This window comes from Nelumbo lutea, chromosome 4 (assembly GCF_056320005.1).
Source record: "Nelumbo lutea isolate HS-2025 chromosome 4, American lotus-T2T, whole genome shotgun sequence".
Taxonomy (NCBI): Eukaryota; Viridiplantae; Streptophyta; class Magnoliopsida; order Proteales; family Nelumbonaceae; genus Nelumbo; species Nelumbo lutea.
The window spans coordinates 41,106,268-41,116,788 of NC_142687.1; the positions used below are offsets into that span (position 1 = coordinate 41,106,268).

At 34.8% G+C, this 10,521-nt stretch overlaps 1 long non-coding RNA gene across 1 annotated transcript; it reads right to left on the reverse strand.

Annotated features, from left to right (window-relative positions):
• Positions 1 to 3,560: 3,560 nt before the first annotated feature.
• On the reverse strand, positions 3,561 to 4,795 carry LOC148855394 (uncharacterized). Its single transcript, XR_016094964.1, has 2 exons — positions 4,204 to 4,795; positions 3,561 to 3,974 (listed from the first exon to the last, which is right to left on the reverse strand). It is a non-coding gene; the product is annotated as an uncharacterized LOC148855394 (long non-coding RNA).
• Positions 4,796 to 10,521: the final 5,726 nt, after the last annotated feature.

Here is a 10,521-nt window from a genome sequence, read left to right on the forward strand (position 1 = left end):
TAGTTTTATATTAATTTTAAATTGACATTAGCTTTTAATTTATATTATTTCTTTTATTAATCAAATTATTTTTATTATATTAATAAAAAGATTTTAATAAATAACAATACTTAATAACATTTTTATTTTATTTAAGTAGCTTACTAAATTATTTTTATTATTGTTATCAATAACAATAATTTTTGTTGTCAAATAAATAGATTATAATTTTAAATGAAAGTAGATTATTTAGCACAATAATAAATCATTGAATATCTCAATTTCAATATAATTAATCTTTACTAATAATTACAATTTAATGCAAATGTATCTAATATATCTAATATATATATAGAAATAGTTAAATTAGAATGGATATATATATATATATATATATAATGGCATAATTAATGAGGAGATATTATTATTAAAAAAGTTAGGGAAAATACAAAAACTTCCATATATTTTCATTTTAATAAATACCTCCCCAGAACTTTTGATAAATGCAACAAAAACCTCTCTTCTGTTACCTCAACAAATGGAAAACGTTAGATTCATGCACCATTTTTTCCAAATACCCATTTTACCCATTTATGAATGATTTTTACATACAAAATTACTAAAGTAACCTGATGAGGGGTGATTTGGTACGACCTAGTAAGAAGGGGACACATAGACGCGATGTGCTCGAGGGGTGACAACTCAGCCAAACGAACCCATTTCGCAACATTCGGAACTCGGGTATCCAACCACCTCATCTTAAAAAACTACATCGGCGTAGAGACACCTTGACACCCAATACAGTTTGGGAATAAAGAATCGAAGTGCCAGTTCGGAGCTAATGAGTCGAAATGCCACATAACCGACTCAAAAGGCCCCCCCAACAAATCCCGAATTTCTCGAGATCATGATGAGAACTCGTCTTGGCTCCACCTGAATCGGAGGTAAACGATAAACCTTATCAACATCTTACTCTTCTTCAAAAACGTAACAAACCTTATCTGCACAGCCCGGAGATACCAAAGCTCTTTTGTAAGGCCCATGATTACTCCATTATATAAGGACAAGAAACCTCAAGGCAAAGGTACGCGTGATTATTTTATTCACTAGCATTCAAGCACTCAAGATTCAACTCGCATTTATAGCATAAGTACTGACTTAAGCATCAAAGCGACCTCACCGGATCAGCTACCCCGGATTCTCTGATTTACTATTCTGCAGATCGGTCCAACTTGCTACCCAACCAGAGTTCGAGTCGTCTTCCAGCTATGAGTATTTAGATCGCATACCATCATAACCCTTTTAACCCTTTAATAACTCGACAAAATTACTGAAGTAACAATTTTAGTCTTTTTAATTCTCTCCGTTCACACCACAAAGACCTCCTAGTTTGGGTCTGGGATTTTGTACATTATCTACTTGTGGATTCAATGGAGTGGGATGACAACGAGTTCTTTCTCTCTCACATACATAACAAAGAGTCTCAAAATGCTTCAGTCCAAATAATTCCTAATATATTATCACAACTATCTGTACACACAACATAGAAATCACTCGTGACATCCTTCCCATGGCATCGCCCAAGCAAAATTTATTAGATTTTTATAACAAAAAAACTAGTGTCATTCTAAAGATTCCAATATGATTGTTCATAGACCATGTATTTAGGGTCCATTTGGTTCATAGGAATAGGGGTCTGGAATCGGAATTGGAATGAGCTATTCTGATTCCAATTGTTTGGTTGCGGAATCCCATTCCTGCTGGAAAGACATTGCCCCATTTGAGGAAATGGCCATTTCTTGTTTTTCCCTCGAGAATGAAATTCCATTCTTGTTGATTTTAATTTTCATTCCTATTCCTGTCTGAATCAAACTTACTATGGGAATGGACCATTCCAATTCCGATTCTTGAGGATTTTGATTTTGGTTCATATTCTGATTCCAACTATGAACCAGACGGACACTTATTTCTCTCGTCATGTAAAAGAAAACAAAGAACGTCTGTCTGAGTCTGGATTCCTCCTCATGTTCGACCATTCAATCATCCCAAGAAAGAACCAAATAAGGAAAAGAGATCAAGAAAATGTCTTTTCCATTTGAATGATATAACTCTATGAAGCTTTAAAGACATCCACCATTCACAGTCAAAGAGACAAGAGTCCATCTCTTAGAATTGCTACAACATTACACTATCTGTCTCGCTATATGTAGCCAAAGATGCCTTCTCTGCTCCTCTTTTGCATTACTTCTTGCTTTCATTCTATTATTTACGCTGAACCGAGCAGACGCAACTAGCTTCTCCGTTCCTCTCAAAGACACCTTTGAGAGGGGTTTCAATTGCAAAACTAGGCAGACACAGGCAAATGACTTCGGGTGAGAGAGATCAACTGAGAGAAAAGAGACTAAAGGTTGTGTTGCATTTTAATTGGATAGCTATATAGAGGCAGGAACAGAGATTTGGTAATATGTATTGCGAGATAATATAGCAGTGTAGGTTGTCGAATGGATGCCGTTTATGTTAGACCGAGTGGCCTATCGCCAGCATGCACACACAATTATTATTATTATTATTATTTATTATTTTCCTATAAAATAAAATTTGTTTTTACTTATCTCTTTTAAACTTGGTCCATTAGAATAGTTGCTGGTTGAGAAAATGTCTCAACAACCAGGGACAAGTGTCTCATCCCAGTGGAGGCTAATCCCGATTGTTAAAAGAGATTTATGGGTAGTTCCTATCCATTGAAACAAACCCAACAGTCATAAAAGGGTTTATAAATAACATCTCTCTCTTAATCTTTCTTGATTATTAACAATTCTAGTTGTAGTAGAAAATAGCCTCCACTTTGAGCTGTTGAAGAATTTTGGGCCCCGTGTTCAAACTTGGCAAGAGTTCAGGGTGATTTCATAAATTTAATGGTTTTCTGTTTGGGAAGGTGATGGAAGGGAGGTTTTTGTCGATTCTTTTAAAAGTTCAAAGGAGGGTTTTGTTAAAGCGAAACTACGAAGGTGTTTTTTATAATTGTTAGAAACTTAGCGGAGGTTTTTCTATTTCACCCAAAAAGTTAATGGAAAAAAGGGGGGAGAGAGAGAGAGAGTTAATGATGTATTAATGATGAGTTTTTAATTTTAAAATTTGAAATAAAAAAAGAAAAAAAAGATAAATACCTTTGAGAAGAAACGAGAAAAAATAAGTGACTTTGAACATAAACCAAATCCAACCCAAATATTATCGTTGGCTTATGTATTATTTGATAATTTTGTATTACTTTTTATTACTATTAGATAAATTTATATTACTTATATTATTTTAATTAAATTTAAATGAATTTACTTTTTTAAGACATTTCCATTTGGGGAGAACCAGTCCAAGTCTAAAAGCTATTAATGAATGTGGCCACGACAACCAATCATTTACCGCTAAGTACGCTGGAAATTGGTGATGATTTAGAGAACAAAATCGGTTGATACACTTTAGAAAATAACATGATTGGAAAATAAGAAAACCAGAAACCATTTCAACATGTTAACGCATAAAGGGAAAAATGTAGGAATTGCATCCTTACCTCACTATTTGTGTTCCAAATCCAACATGTTAAAATTTCAAATTGCTTCATTGTTATGGTTGAAAAATGAAAAGAATGACAAATGTGTAAAAATGAAAAAAAGAAAATGCAAAAGAGTTAAAAGGTGATGGGTAAATGAAGACCAAATGGAAATCCAAAATTCATGAAACAAATGGACCACGGGACAAAACATAAAAATAATGTTAAAGTGCAGGAAGAGAGTGAGCATCGATCAGGTTTCTTCTCTCACATTCATGCTAGCTGCTTCAGTCACAAAGTATAAATTAGAAAAAATGGGTTCTCATTAGAAATGTAAAGATTGAGAATCTGACCTCACACTTAACCAGTGAGAATCAAAGAGATCAAAAGGTCCAACAGATGTACTTTCATTGAAGATATAACAATGTAACGATGAACCTATATCTGCAAGCTAATGAAAAAATACAATTAGAACAACATAATAAATATAAGAACAACAAATGGAAACAATATATAAGAAGGATGACACTGAACCATTTCATAGTTTGTACTCTGTAGCCTTAATTCAAGCAAATCGAGAGATAGAGAAAGAGCTTCCTCAACAACTAAAATAGGATTGAACCAAGGAAATAAATATGTGCCAAATCCAGTACTTTGAGAAATACTTCGGTGACACTTACGAAAACATGCATGTGCTTCTTCCTCCTGAAGTGGCCAAAATGCTCATGAAGAATATCTCTATCTAGTGTTTTTGAATCATCGTTGACCCAGACAGTCAGATCATTTGACCAGAAGCCATCCAAGAAACCAGTTCATTTCACCCTTGACCTGTTCTTGGGCCAAAAATCGTTGATTTGGTGAAAGAACCGATGACACAGGTGGTCGAACCGTTGACCCGTTCAACCTGGACAGCGGTTCATCATTTAATAACAAAAAGATGTTGAAAAATGGAGAGGATCTCTCGAATCAGAGATCACTTAGATCCCACTTTCCAGAGAGAAACAGAGGGGGAGATGCCAGAAAAAGATTGGAGCAAATAGATCTGAGATCTCAGTTCTCAGATCTGACTTTTGAGATCTCAGTTCTCAAATCTGAGATCTGAAACGAGAGAGAGAGAGAGAGAGAGAGAGAGGGACAAGAATGGATGTTGACTTGCTGCTGCATTTTGTTGTTGCCGTCATCACTAGTGAACGTCGGATCCTCCTGTTCATCCTCTTCCTCTTCCTTCATTTCCTTTCTCTCCTTTTTTTTTCTTTCTTTCCTTTCTGTCCTTTCTTTCTTTTCTTTCTTTCTCAGGTGATAACCACTTCTGTCTCAACCTCTCTTCTCATAAAATAAAGACAACCACAAATATTTGCCCTAATCTAATCAAACTGTCTGAACCATTCAACCTGTACAGTTGAACTGCTAACCGAGAACCGGTGGCCACAACAGTTCCATTTCCAAGTTGGTTTTTAAAACCTTGCTTCTTTCTACAAATGAATGGAGGGCAATCGGGATTCAGCAGAACCGAGGGTGGATTCACTCCGGAGCTGCATCATGCTTGAAACTTAGAATGGTTGAAACGTTTGAAACCTACAATGTTGTGTTTGTCAACTAAAGGTGTGAGAGATTAAGAGGGTGTGAGAGTTGGGTTTTAGATGTTCAAAAGAAAAAAATGAAAGAGTGAATGTGTGGTTCAGTTTTGAGAATATAAAGGCTTAAGTGGAGAAACGTTTGATCTTTCGAAGGTGTTTTGGGAACCCATACGTCATTACATGTTCACTTTAATTATATTTTTTTGAGAAAAATCTAAAAAATTCTAAACCGTAGCTAAGTGCGTTCTCATGAATGTACTAGCTTAACAAATTGAAATTTAATATATATATATATATATATATATATATAATAAGGGCATTTTCATAATTTTTGGGATGTATTAGGGTATTTTAGTATTTTGGGATAGTTAATATATATATATATATATATAGGGTTAGGAGAGGTCAAATCAAATTACAATTGGATGGTGGGGAGTTTCGGCTAAAAAATGGAGGATGGATATGGGTTTGAGAGTGCATGGAGGTTGTGTGTGTGTAGGTTCACAAGATTGACCGAAACAAAATCTTTTTAGTTAAGTGGGCAAATGTGTGTATTTTTGTCTGAAATTTGTTAGGATAAGGTTTTTGCGCATTCTGGATCGATTAGTGAGGTTAGATTAGACCAGATGGACATGGATCAACTAAAAGAAGAGTGATTCGACCAATAAGAAGTTTTGAAATAGAATTTTTATACGATGAAAGGGTAAACAAGGGAATTTTGAGTTCAGATTTTGTGGATAGAGGTTCCAAGATGTTTATGATTTGATAATAGTGTTTGATTAGCTCAGGGGTGTCAAGATCATGGGAATTTGAGTCAACAAGATGGTATGGAATGAAATCTTAGTTTGATAAAGGGGTAAATGAAGGAATTTTGAGTTGAAAATTCATGGGTTAAAGGTATTAACGAGATTTGGGTTAAAGGTGTTAACGAGAGGATTCAAAATGGAATCTTAGCTTGATGAAGAAATAAATGGATGAATCTTGAGTTAAAAGTTTATGAGTAGGTGCTTTAAGATGTCTGGAGTCGAATGGTAATGTCTGATCTGGTGATTGGGATGTAAATAAGGGTTAATCAAGGCCATCGGATTGGGATTAGGTAAGTTCAACGATGGATTTAGAGGCTTCTAGGCTAAAATTTGGGTTCTTGAATTTTTTTTTGGTATTTCGAAGAGATCCAAATAGCCTAAACAAATGTTTGAGGTTAATTAGGGGTTCAAGCAGTAGGCTGAGCAAAAATCGGGTGTTATAGGTAGAATTTTTTGTGTAAGAAAAATAATCATAAAAAGTACAAAACGATCTATAACATTCTAAACATTTAACAAACATAGGATATAAGAAATTGGTACTAGTTTTAACCTTATCAAATATTCAAATCTCTTAGGCCATTTGGTAATAGATGAATTGGTTCAACTAAATAGCTTATTATATTTTAGAGAATAAGTCATTAAGTAGGTTTGTGAGCTCTTTAATAGTTGAAAGGCATATTGGCGGGTTAACTACTCTAGACTTGAATGTTTTATTATGTTACTATGTAATCTAATAAAAGACAAAGAAATGAGTCACACAGTTCAGCTACTTAAGCTGTTATCAAAAGGCCCCTTAGCCCCAAACACATCTAATTTTTGTAGCCCATAATATTCCAATTGACATGGAGTTCCCACCTTTGGATGAATACTAAGGAGAATGTGCTACATTTCTTGCTTGAGTGCCTTTTCTCCAAGTCCATATGGGTTTTTTTTTTCTTTGGGTTATTCAAAGTGGGTGGATGGAATCCCAATTCGGTGGAGGAAATTTTCTCTAAATGGCCTAAGATAGTTGGGAATTACAAGGCAAAGATCACATGGAGTTGCATTCCTTTTGCATTCTGTTGGGAGCTTTGGAAAGAAAGGAATAGGAGAGTTTTTGATGGGAAAGCTTGATCAAGGGATCACATAACACTCTTATGTGGCAAATGAGTCATGGATTGGATCCTAATCTTCTCAGAATTTGAAGGAATCTAAAAAGAAGACCTTGGTGTTGGACTTGCAATTGCCTTGAAACAAACAAAAAGAGTAATTACAACCAACACAGTCATGAGCTATGCAGCCTAATACCATAAGTCAAATCAGTTTTACTTATACAAAGGGTATCATTAACAAAAAAAAAAAGTTATATGGGGTGTTACAATCTAACAGTTGCCACCCAAGAGTACATTCTTCTCCATAGATATTTTAAAATGTCTGATTCCTTCTTTTCCTTTAAAAAAGCCTTCCATTTCTTTCCTCCTAGATAGTTTAGATTAACGCTAAAGGCATGACTCCCAAAACCTCATTCCCTTTCTTACTCAAACCAGATATATATGTGCCAACTTCTAACAGGACCCTCCATGGTTTTGGAGAAACACCATGTACTCCAAAGAGGCCAACAGCCTAGCCTAGAGTCTTTTGATAATAGGAGAATGAAAAAACATATCATTAACTACTTCCATCTCTTGTCTACAAAAATTACAGTTTGTATTATCTACACGGCAACCTTGCTTCAACAAATTATCGGTAGTCAAGCACTTGTTAAGAACAACTAACCGAAACAAAAAAAAAACTTTGTAGGAGCCTCTATATGCATATCCTAGCCCAAGGAAAGTTGGTTTCCTCGAATTCAACCAACCTGCTATAGAAAGATCATACAAGAACATCCCATCCTTACTACGTCTCCAATGTCTTGAAATTAAGTTATAATGTTAATCAAATATTTCTACATCTTCCTGTTCGAAAGTAGGTATTAGTGAATCTTCTAATCTTATATAATGGGCAGCTTGTGTGTTTAGTCCCTAAATTTGGAGCCTGATTTTTGGGTCGAGTGTGATAATCAATTTAAAATAGTCTTATGTGTTGATAAGTTAGAAATTTTTTGGTTTTCAGTGTTTTGGTAGAACTAGATAAGTTATCTATAGTAGTAGAGGTCAAAGACCACATGTATGTTAAAACACAAAATTTTACATATGTGAGTTCACATGGTAGGTAAACAGGGAAGTGACTAGTATTCAATGAATCATACTTGAGAACCAATAAAATGGAAGATCATGAGATGTTTGATGTTTTATAATTTTTTCGGGTGTAATGGGAAAATCCCCATCACAATTCACCATTTGTTTGCATTAATGTCTTAAAATTTTATTCTTTTTCCCATCCAGCTAATGGATCAGTGGTTCAACTAACTAGGTCAAATGGATTAACTGTAATGTCAAAAAATAAAGTAGCTACAAATACTATAACAAAAATCGAACAAATATGATTGAGCATATATTAATTAGAAGCTTTGCAAAAGCACAAGGAAATTAAATCAAGTGAAGAATTTATGCAAAACTAAAAAAAGCAGAAAATTGATCATCTCTGTAATCTTATCTATTCATCATATTAAACAAAGGACAAATTTATTAAAGTACCCTTATGGTTTAGGAAATTGACTAACTCTATTTTTACTGTTTATATATTGTCCTAAAGTACCCCCTAAGTTTTATGATAATTGTCTAAAACCTCCCTTGCCACTAATTTTTCGTCCCATTCCATCACATGGTATATTTTACAAAAATTCCTAAAATACACTTTTGCCTCTGTTCAGATCTCAGAGGGTAATCACACCAAACAGCATAAGAATACAAGTTCCAAACCAAAAAGCTTCATCTCATCATAAGTCCCCGTCTTTTTGAAAACCTTGACTACAATGGGCACCATCGAGTTCACAGTGTTGCTAATCATGGAGTCCCGATCTCCTGCACATATTCTCCTGGCCTATATGTGTGAGCAACTTAATAGATATATAAGCGACGTCTGTTTCTTTTATTCTTTTTCCTCACTTTCAAATTTTAAAATATATTAAAACATAAAAAGGGGCACAAACGATACAAATTTTTGTGGAAGAGAAACACATCTTCTTTAGAAAATGTTTTCCATCAAATTCAAGAAGTTGGTGAAAATTCATTCATACGATAATGGCGATAGAAGGCAGATACCCAAATCCATCTCTATCAGAAATTGAAGGAAATATTTTTGATCTTCTATTTCAAATAAAGAGATCACACACAAAATAAAAAGCAAGAAATCCAAAAATTGGAGGCATCTATATAGATGTTTCTTTGAGAAAAGAATACCTTTGTTACTCCTACAAACATCTACATGGATGTTTCTTTGATCCTGTCACCTTCTCATGGATGACATCAGAATCTTTGGTCCAATATCCATCAACCCATACATGCTTTCGAAACCGTCAAATACTTTGTATGAAAGGTGTTTGTTTCATTTCAACCTCTTTATCCTTAGTTTAACTGAAAGCTACTCTCGTGTTTAGTCTGTTTTGCCCATGGTTTTAGTTTTAGCAAATTTTTTTGAATTTGCAACACTTCATGTAATGATGCCATTTGAATACTATGATAAGTCTAAGATACAATTAAGGCATTAGAGAGGAGTGCGCAGAAACACATGAGAAACACTCTTGAAACAATAATGGGTTGGGTTTCTCAAAGGAATATTTGATAGTCGGTTCTTGCTCTATTTTGGAATCCCTTATCTTTGAGAATACACCAATTGGGTGGATGTACCAAGAGTGATCCTTGTATTGTACTAGGAAAGAGAATACGATGGATTTAAACATACTGAGTGAGTTGGATCCAACCCTTTCGTATTTGTACAAGTATAAGGTTGTTGTAATGGTAGGAAGAGAAAAAGATGGGAGCAGCCATCTCAGAGATCACTAAGATCATTGGATTCAAGGTCTCTACAAACAACCTTGAACTGTGTCCATGGCCCATTCTGTAGTTTCTCCAACTCACCCTTACAAACCCCCATCCTCGTCCTCATCGTCTTCCTTATCTTCAACACCATCACCACCGTTGGATCTCACCAAACCCATTAGAGGTGTTAAGTTTGTTATCGAACCTGACTTTTGCCTTTTCTTTTTTTACTTGCCCACAGTCCCTTTTACTTTAAAGGACTGATATGGTGTAGCACATGCACATGCACACCATAAATAATAAAGCTCTTACACCAATGAAAAAACAATAACAGAACAGTGACAAAACAAAATGCAAATAAAGAGTAACTCCACTTTTTCTTGATGGATCCAACAATACTTGAACACAACCTTGGACTTCACAAAGCTGATAATACGATCCGAATTGGGCAGATCCTTTTGGAGGTTTTGATAGCCTTCCAATAAAGTGAATATTTTTGTTGGAGAGGTCTTTGTGACTTCTGCACATTCCCTTTTATAGGTGATTGCCACAACGCCTCTCCTATGAAAGTGAATATTGGTTTTATGCAATTTGTGATGCTTGGATCAATCCATGTTTAAAATGCTGCTTCGGTAAATCCATGAGCATTGGCTACATGTGTAATCAAAGAAGTTGATGATGGGGACCTTTCAAGCATCTTAGGATCAGCTGCACGT